Source organism: Stenella coeruleoalba, assembly GCF_951394435.1.
Source record: "Stenella coeruleoalba genome assembly, chromosome: X".
Taxonomy (NCBI): Eukaryota; Metazoa; Chordata; class Mammalia; order Artiodactyla; family Delphinidae; genus Stenella; species Stenella coeruleoalba.
This window is the reverse complement of record NC_137152.1, coordinates 122,458,532-122,468,449: the sequence shown is the minus strand read 5'-3', so window position 1 is coordinate 122,468,449 and position 9,918 is coordinate 122,458,532.

Genomic DNA, 9,918 nt, shown 5'->3' with positions numbered 1-9,918 from the left:
GCGTGGGGACGTATCTCCTCCCCAGCGCCCCCCACCCCCCCGCCCCAGGCTCGCGGTCGTGACCTCCGAGGCCAGGCGGAGGGCATAGCTATTCCGGAGTGAGCCGAGCCCAGCCGCAGGGCAAGGAAGGCCTAGGGCCCAGATGGCAGATTGCGGCCCTGTTGGCCACGGTATTTTTATGGGCATGCCTGTTGCCCAGTGAAGCATGCCCGGGCCCTCAGCTCAGCCTCCCCAGACCCTCCAAGCCATGCAGGGGGCCCACGTAGGAAGGGGCCTGGAGTCCCCCCCATCCGACCATCTCCCCACCAGCTTCAGTTTCTCCTGGAAGGGGAGGCCTGGAGTGGCCCCACTTGCCCTCAGGGAAGGTCCGGACGCCAGGTTTCTAGGTGTCTTTAGAAGGGGCGTGGACAAGACCAGAGTCTTGAGTGAAAGTGCGGGCTGGGGTAGGGGGGGACCAGGGAGCTGGGGGCAGGGTGTTCCCCAGAGTTGCCAGTGGCCCACCCTCTGGTTCCAGCAGACCCAGGGTGGGAGTGCTGCCTGGGCCCTTGTGCCACGGTTGCAGCCCTTTCAGGAGCAGTGAGGAGGCTGGGGCTGGGGAGGTGGGGTTTAGGCTGGTGGGCGGGGCGCTGGGCGCGGAGGAAGCTGGGCCAGCGGGCAGGCCTGGGCGCCGGAGAGTGGTTATTTTCCATGAAGCACTGAGCTGCGGTTCGCTTCCTGCCTGCTCTGATCTGACCTCCGATAGGCCTGGCCTCTCTGCTCTCCAGCCGCCTCCACTCACTACCCTCCCCGCCAAGTTCCCAACCTCTGCCTCCAGCCCCAGCTTCCACAAATCCTTTACGGAGCGCAGGGTTCCACGCTGATCCCTGGGATGGGAATGACTAGGGTGAAGTAAGAAGGGGGAGGAGCCACTTGCTCTGCTCCTACTAAGTGCTTAGTGGTGGGTTCCGTCTCCATTTGTGATGCTATATTCATTACTATTATGCCACTAAATCCCGTTTATTGAGCATTGCCCCGGGGCCTGCCAGTTAGGAGCACATGTCATGTACTGGCGCAATTATCTCGCACACCAACCAGGGAGGTCAACCATTAGTCCACATCACAGATGAGGAAACCAAAGGCCAAAGAGCTCAAGGAATGTGCCCAGGGAGCAAGGCTGGGAAGAGCGTCTTTGTCTCATTAGTTCACTGCATCCACAGGTAACCCTGTGAGGAAGTTTCCGTTACCCAGCTCTCCAAGCAAAGAGCCCGAGAGGCAGAGGAATAATCACGCAGCCGAGAGGCTCTGTGCCGAGCACTCCACAGGCATTCACCCACCTGCTACTCAGCCCATCACTCTAAGTAGGCACCAGTATTGCCCCCATTTCACAGATGAGGAAACTGAGGCTCGGACCGGTCAAGTGACTTACCCAAGATCTCCCAGAAGGTAACCGGCAGAGCTGGGATTTGAACTTCCTTCTATGTGACTGCCGTGGGACCAGCGGGGGCAGGAGAGGTTGGCCTCGAATGAGAGAGAAGCCATCCCTGCACTGCCGCATGCTTGCCGGGAGGTTGGGAGGCTCTGAACAGACAGACGGCTGGGTCTTGCCCAGCCACACCCGCTTCGAGGGCAAGTGCTCCTCACAGCCCCCGTGACTCACCCCTCTTGGGCACAGTCAGCTAGAGAGGGAGGCCCCCCAGAGTCTTGTCAGAACGCCCCCAAGATGAAGGGCCATGTGATGAGGGGGCGGGAATCACAGAAGCCAGTGTTAGGGGAAGAAAGCGCCAGTGGGCTAGCGGGGTGGGCTCCTGAGCATGACATGTATTTATTCTTCTCCTTCCCGTCTTTCTGTGTCTTCGTGTCTCTTGAAACAGCATATAGTTGGGTTTGGGTTTAGTTTGATCCAGTCTAACAATCCTTGTCTTTTTTTAAAAAAAAAAATCAGCTTTACGGAAGTATGACTTACAGACAGTAAAATTTGCCCTTTTGAGGTGTACAGTTCAATGAGTTTTGATAAATGTCGTGTAACCACCACCAAAATCAAGATCGAAAACATTTCCATCACCTCCCCAAATTCCCTCAAGTCCCTTTGCGGTCAGCCACTCCCTCCAGCCCAGCCCCTGACCCCCAGAGCCCCCTGCTCTGCGCTCTGTCTTTGCTGGAATGTATCACAAATGGAACCATCCAGTGTGGACTCTTCCCCCATGTTGGTGTGTGTGTGTGTGTGTCAGCAGTCTGTCCCTTTTGATTACTGAGTAGTACGGCATTGTTTGGATACAGCGTAGTTTGTTTAGCTGTGCACCCGTTGAAGTACATCTGGGTTGTTTCCAGCTTTGGGGAGTGATGAACAGAGCTGCTCTAAACATTAACGTACAGGCTTTTGGTTGAGCGCGCTTTCGTTTCTGTAAGGTAACCACTGAGGAGTGGAATCACTGCATCATATGGGGGATTTATCTACCTTTTACCTGCAGGGTTTAGTTGATTACACTGGTGGGGGTTGCTGTATGTTTGGATTTATCTTTGTCCGCTTGTTAAGTCCTTTCTACTTGCCCTGCTTTCCAAACTTCTCTCCCCGCACTCCCGCTTTCTATCAGTGAAGGTTAGGGGCAGGAAGCAGTCCAACCGTCTTACACAAAAAGAGATCTTGTGCGGGGAGCTAGAAGCGAGCACAACCTTTGGAGGGGCTGAGGAGCATGTTCTGAGTGGGCTTCCCAGGACACCACCACAGCACTGGCTCCCCAAGGAGCTGCTGCCTCTGCCCCCATCAGCAAGGTGCGGGAACAGGCGGCCATGGTCTACCTGCTGAGTTCAAGAAGACGCCACCATCGTCATGACCCGGGGATCGCTGCCACAAGAAACAGAGGCCAGGCACAGGGCCTCTGCTGCCGAAGCCCCACACCTCCTGGCCTTGACATCCAGCAGCAAAACAATTCCACACAGCAGAAAGACAGACAGCCTTTCCTTCAGGCTTCCAAACCTCACGTGGGTGCACCTAACTGATGAAGCCCAATCTGCTTTCCGCAGCCCGGCTGCACGCAGTCTGGACAGTAAGTACAAAGGCACATTAAAAGAAGGCGGGACTCACACACTACCGTATGTATCACAGATAAACAACAAGGACCTACTGCAGAGCACAGGGAGCTCTGCTCAGGACTCTGTAATAACCTATATGGGGCTAGAAACTAAAAGAGTGGCTATATGTATATGTATAACTGATTCACTTTGCTGTACAGCAGAAACTAACACAACATTGGAAATCAGCTATACTCCAATAAAAATTACTTTAAAAAAAGGAACTGGGGGCTTCCCTGGTGGCGCAGTGGTTAAGAATCCACCTGCCAATGCAGGGGACACGGGTTCGAGCCCTGGTCCGGGAAGATCCCACATGCCGCAGAGCAACTAAGCCCATGCACCACAACTACTGAGCCTGTGCTCTAGAGCCCGCGAGCCACAACTACTGAGCCCGCACGCCTAGAGCCCGTGCTCCGCAACAAGAGAAGCCACCGCAATGAGAAGCCCACGCACCGCAATGAAGAGTAGCCCCCGCTCGCCGCAACTAGAGAAAGCCTGCGCTCAGCAACGAAGACCCAACACAGTCAAAGATTAAATAAATAAATAAATTTATTAAAAAAAAAACTCCTTAATTTCCTCAGGGAGATAATAGGATGAATATCCATGAGAGAAGAACGGCTGCCATAAAAAAGAACATTCAGAGAACAGACAAGAACTTCCGCAGCAGCAGCAACTCGGAAGTCAGTAGCTGGTTATTTTGCTTCTGCCTCGGATACAGAAAGTTGCAAGACAGCATCCCTACAGGATCATAGGTTCTTCTTCTTTGAAGCCTATCAGGGAGCTGAAGTTGCAACAACAACAACAAAGTCTGAAAAATGGCAAGTCCTTCCCAGGGAAAAGACCCATTGCTGCTTTTATCCTTGGCAGAAGGAGGAACTTTTAATAAAATTTTTAAACGTCGAGTATGGGATGATGTGACAGTTTGAATCCCTAGGGGCCTTAGACACACAACACAGACACACACAAGTAGCCTAACAGAAGAAGAGGCACGTCCTTTGTGCGGCACAAATGTTATTTATTATATTCCCTACTGTTCTATTACAATCAATGTCTGGCATTCAATTAAAAAAAAAGATACATGTGGAAAAGTGAGGAAATATGACCCATCATCAAAAGAAAAGTATCAATAAAACCAGACTCATAGATGGCCCAGATGTCAGAATTATCAGAGACTTTAAAATGATAACATATTTATCATAATTCCAGCATCCCCTAGGCACTTCATTGTCAAACTGCTGAAAAACAATTTTTCTTAAAACAACCTTGAAAGCAGTCAGAGAAAAAAAGACACGCTACATCCAGGGGAACAATAAGAGTGACAGCAGACTCCCAATCTAAAACCAACAGAAGCTAGAAGATAATGAAACAACACCTTCAAATGCTGACAGGAAAAGAAAAAGTTTCAATCTGGAATTCTATATCCAGTGAAAATATCCAACAAAAATTAAGACAAAATAAAGTTGCATCCCCAGATGAGAATGAATAATTCATCTCCAGCAGACTTGCAATGAGAGAAATGCTAAAATAAATTATTTAGACGGAAGATCAATTATAGCAGACTGAAGAAAGGAATGAAAAACACCAGAAAGAGTAAATATATGACTATTTACTCTTTAAAGTAAAAATAATAACAATGGAATGTGGAGTTATCTTTTTGTATATTGTGTGTAAAAATACTTATATGACAACCAGAACACAAAGTTGGGACTGTAGCAATCGGAATACCGTTGTAACATTCTTACATTGTTTATAAAGTAGTGGCATTTGTTTCTGAAGGTAGAATGTGCTAAGCCAAAGAAACAAACGGTAATCTCTAGAGCAACAATTTTTAAAATAACACAAAAAGATTTGTAACCAAAAAGTCAATGAAGAAAAGAAAAGAAAAGAAAAAGTCAATAAAGAAGATGAAATACTGAAAAGATCCAATTTGTCCCCCTGCCAAAAACAAGGGCAGAAAAGGAGAGAAAGAAGGAAAATGGATGGAACAAATAGAAATTAAACATTGAGATGATATATTTAGACCCAAAATTATCAATAATTTTAGTAAGTATCAATGGACTAAAACTCCATTCCTGTTACTGTTGCTGCATAACAAATTGCTCCAAAATTTAGTGTTTTTAAATAGTTACAATCATTTTCTTATTGCTCATGGTTTCTGGGAGTCAAGTATACAGGAAAGGCATTCTTCAAAAAGCTAAACATAGAATGGCCATATGATCCAGTGATTCCACAGTTTTTATAAAAAAAGGATTTGGGAAGGACTCAACTGGGCAGCTCTGGCTGAAGGTCTTTTATGTGGTTGTCATTAGACGGTGGCTGGAGCTGGGGCAGCTTAGAGCTGGTTGGGCATCTCTCCATCTTCATGTCCTCTCGGAGCCTTTTCATGTGGTCTCTCCCGTAAGGGCTAGTTTGGGCCTCTTCATACCATGGCAGTCTCAGGGCAGTTGGACTGGTCAGGTGGTAGCTAAAGGCTGGAAGAGTGAGTATCCTTGCTAACGAGGCAGGAGCTGATTGCCTTTCCTGATCTAGCCTCAGAAATCAAGTGGCATCACTTTTACCATATCACGTTGATTACAAGCAAGTCACAAGCCTGCCCAGATTATAGAGGGAGGGTTAAATCCCACCTCTTGATGGGAAAATGGCAAGGCTCCAGAAGAGCATGTGGGATGGGAGATATTGTTGGGGCTACCTTTGAAAAACACAATCTGCCACACACACCAGTTAAAAGGCAGAGACCGTCAGGCTAGATGAAATAGCTGTGTGTTATTTACAAGCATAAAGACACAGAAAGGCTGAAAGTAAAAGGACAGAAAAAGATACACCATGCAAACACTGAACATAAAAAAGCTGGTATAGCTGCATTAATGCTAGATAGAGTAGAATTCAAGACAAAGAATACTACCTGAAGTAAAGAGGAATATTTCATCCTGGAAAAAGGACAAATAATCAAGAAGATATAATCATTTTAAATATGTAAGCACCCAATAACGAAGCTCCCAAATCACGAAAGACAAACTGACAGTGCCAAAGGGCTGTAGAAATGGACAAAGCTACAAACATAGTTGGAGACGTTCCCATTCCTTTCTCAGTAATTGACAAAATAGACAGGAAAAACAATCATTAAGACCTGGAAGATTTGAACAACACTATCAACCAAAGTGACCTAACTCATATTTCTAGACTGCTACAACCAACAAGAGAATACACATTCTTCTCAAGTGCAGATGTAACGTTCACCAACATAGACAACATGCTGGACAATAGAACAAGCCTCAATAAATTACAAAGGACAGAAATCAGACAAAGCAGGATTTCTGATCACAATGTAGTTGAATTAGAAATCGATAACGAAACGACATCTAGGAAATCTGACTATTTGGAAATGAAAAAATAGATGCTTCTAAGTAACACATGGATCAAAAGAGAAATCACAAGTTGAATTAGAAAATATTTTTAATTGAATAAAACTAAAGACATAAAATATCATAAATTGGGGATTCAACTAAACAAGTGACTAGAAGAAAATGTATAACATTAACTACTTATATTAGAAAAGGAGAAAGGTCCCAAATCAGTTTTGTTTTTTGCAGTTTGTTATTTCTCTTAGATTTTTTTTTTCTGTACAGGAATTAAAAGAATTTTGTAATAGTTGAATTTAGGGGCTTCCCTGGTGGTGGAGTGGAATCCGCCTGCCAATGCAGGGGACACAGGTTTGAACCCTGGTCCGCGAAGATGCCACATGCTGCGGAGCAGCTAAGCCCGTGCGCCACAACTACTGAGCCTGCACTCTAGAGCCAGTGAGCGACAACTACTGAGCCTGCACACAACTACTGAAGCCCACGCGCCTAGAGCCCGTGCTCCTCAACAAGAGAAACCACCGCAATGAGAAGCCCGCTCACCGCAACAAAGAGTAGCCCCCGCTCGCTGCAACTAGAGAAAGCCCACACGCAGCAACGACAACCCAACACAGCCAAAAATAAATAAATAAAATAAAATTTAACAACAACAAAAAATAGATGAATTTAATGAATTTAAGTGAAATAATACAGGCACAGAAAGACAAATACCGCATGATCTCACTGATAGGTAGAATCCAAAAATGTGGAACACGTAGTAACAGAGAATAGAATGGTGATTACTAAAGGCTGCGGGCCAGGGGAAATGGAAAGATGTTGGTCAAAGGGTACAAATTTCCAGTTATAAGATCAATAAGTTCTGGAGACCCAATATATAGCATGATGACTAGAGTTAATAATAATGTATATTTGAACTCAGCTAAGAGAGTAGATCTCAAGGTTCTCACCACCACCACAACCAAAAAAAAAAAAAGGTAACTAGATGGGGTGATGAATATGTCTATCAAAATATCACATCATATACCCTAAATATATACAGTTTCAATTTCTGATCATAGGTCAATAAAGCTGGGGAAGAAACATGGAATTTATTTGTTTTTTCTTTTATAGTTTCTTGTTTTATCTATCTGCGTGTTTGTTTTACTATACTGAAGATGGCTTGTCCCCAGCAAAATAGAGAAATTCTCCTGTGTTTTCTTCTAGTACCTTTGTTCTTTCACTCCTCACATTCCAACATTTTCTCCCTCTGGAATTTCTTTTGCTATAAAGTGTGAGGTAGTGGTGATCCAATTTTATTTTTTTTCCAGATGTCTTTCCAGTTTCCCCAATACCTTTTATCGAATAATCCATCTGTTCCCAACTGATTTATAATATCATCTTTATAATAAATTTATATATATAAATCATATATAACATTTCACATATATATGTTTCTAGGTTTTTAATTTTGTTTCATTGATCTATCTGTGTACTGTTAAAAAACAAAATTCAAGCAAGTGAATTTGAGGATATAATTGGCTTTATTAGGCGATTCATGAATTGGGCAGCATCCCATCTGGCGACTAGATTAATGAAATTGATAAACCTCTAGCCTGTCTGATCAGAAAAAACGGAGAGAAGATACAAATTACCAATGTCAAAACTGAAAGAGTGGGGGGGCTTCCCTGGTGGCGCAGTGGTTGAGAGTCCACCTGCCGATGCAGGGGACACGGGTTCGTGCCCCGGTCCGGGAGGATCCCACATGCCGCGGAGCGACTGGGCCCGTGAGCCATGGCCGCTGAGCCTGCGCGTCCGGAGCCTGTGCTCTGCAACGGGAGAGGCCGCAGCAGTCAGAGGCCCGCGTACCGCAAAAAAAAAAAAAAAAAAAAAATGAAAGAGGGGCAATCAATACAGATCTTACAAACATTAAAAGGATATTAAGGGGGCTTCCCTAGTGGAGCAGTGGTTAAGAATCCACTGGCTAATGCAAGGGACACGGGTTCCAGCCCTGGTCCGGGAAGATCCCACATGCCACGGAGCACCTAAGCCCGTGTGCCACAACTACCGAGTCTGTGCTCTAGAGCCCGTGAGCCACAACTACTGAGCCCACGTGCCACAACTACTGAAGCCTGCACACCTAGAGCCCATGCTCCCCAACAACAGAAGCCACCGCAATGAGAAGCCCAAGCACTGCAACGAAGAGTAACCCCCACTTGCCACAACTAGAGAAAGCCTGTGCACAGCAACGAAGACCCAATGCAGCCAAAAATAAATTAATTAATTAATTTAAAAAAATAAAAGAGTATCAAGGGAATATTGTGAAACACATATGGCAATACAGGTGAAATGGACGAATTCTGTGAAAGATACACACTATCAAAGTTCATTCAGGAAGAAATAAATAACCCGAATAAACCCTATAGTTATTAAAGGAGTTGAGTTTGTAGCTAAAAACATTCTCACAAAGAATACTCCAGGCTTACATAGCTTCACTGGTGAATTCTACCAAACGTTATGGAAGAAATAACACCAATTCTACGCAAACTCTTCCAGAAAATAGAAGAGGAGGGAACACTTCCCAACTCATTTTATAAGGTAAGAATTATCCCTATATCAAAACCGAAGACATTACATGAAGAGGAAACTACAGACCAGTATCGCTCATGAATACACATGAAGTAAAAGTACTAACCAAAATTTCAGCAAATCAGGGAATTCGCTGGTGGTCCACTGGTTAGGACTCTGCTTTTACTGCTGAGGGCCGGGTTCAATCCCCGGTCAGGGAACTAAGATCCCACAAGCTGTGTGGCATGGCCAAATTAAAAAAAAAAAAAAGCAAAGCAAATCTAGCAATATATAAAAAGATAGCACATCATGACCAAATAAGGTTCCAGTTTGCTTTGACAGTTGAAAATCCGTCAATGTAATTAACCATATTAACAGAGCGACAACAAAAAAAGAGCATCACGTGATCATCTCAATAGATGCAGAAAAACATTTGATAAAATTGAACACCCACTCATGCTAAAAGCTCTCAGTAAACTGGGAATAGAGGAAGACCGCCTCAGCTTCAAAAAGGGCGTCTATGAAAAGCCCACAGTTACTATCATATTCAATGGTGACAGACTGACTGCCTTTCCCTTCTGATCAGGAACACGGCAAGGCTGTCTGCTCTCATCACTTACACTCATCATTGCACTGGAGGTCCTAGCAAGCGCGGTAAGGCAAGAAAAAGGAATAAAAGGCATATAGATTAGAAAGAAAAAAGTAAATGTCTTGATTCAGAAATGACATGATTGTCTGTGTAAGAAAAAATTCTAAGAAATCTGCAAAAACCAGTAGAACTAATAAGTGTTTAGCAAGGTTGCAGGATAAACAGTCAATATGCAAAAATCAATAGTATTTCTATATACTAGCAACAATCAGAAACTGACATTTAAAAGTACCATTTACAGGACTTCCCCGGTGGTCCAGTGGTAAAGAATCTGCCTCCCAATGCAGGGGACACGGGTTCGATCCCTGGTCGTGGAATTAA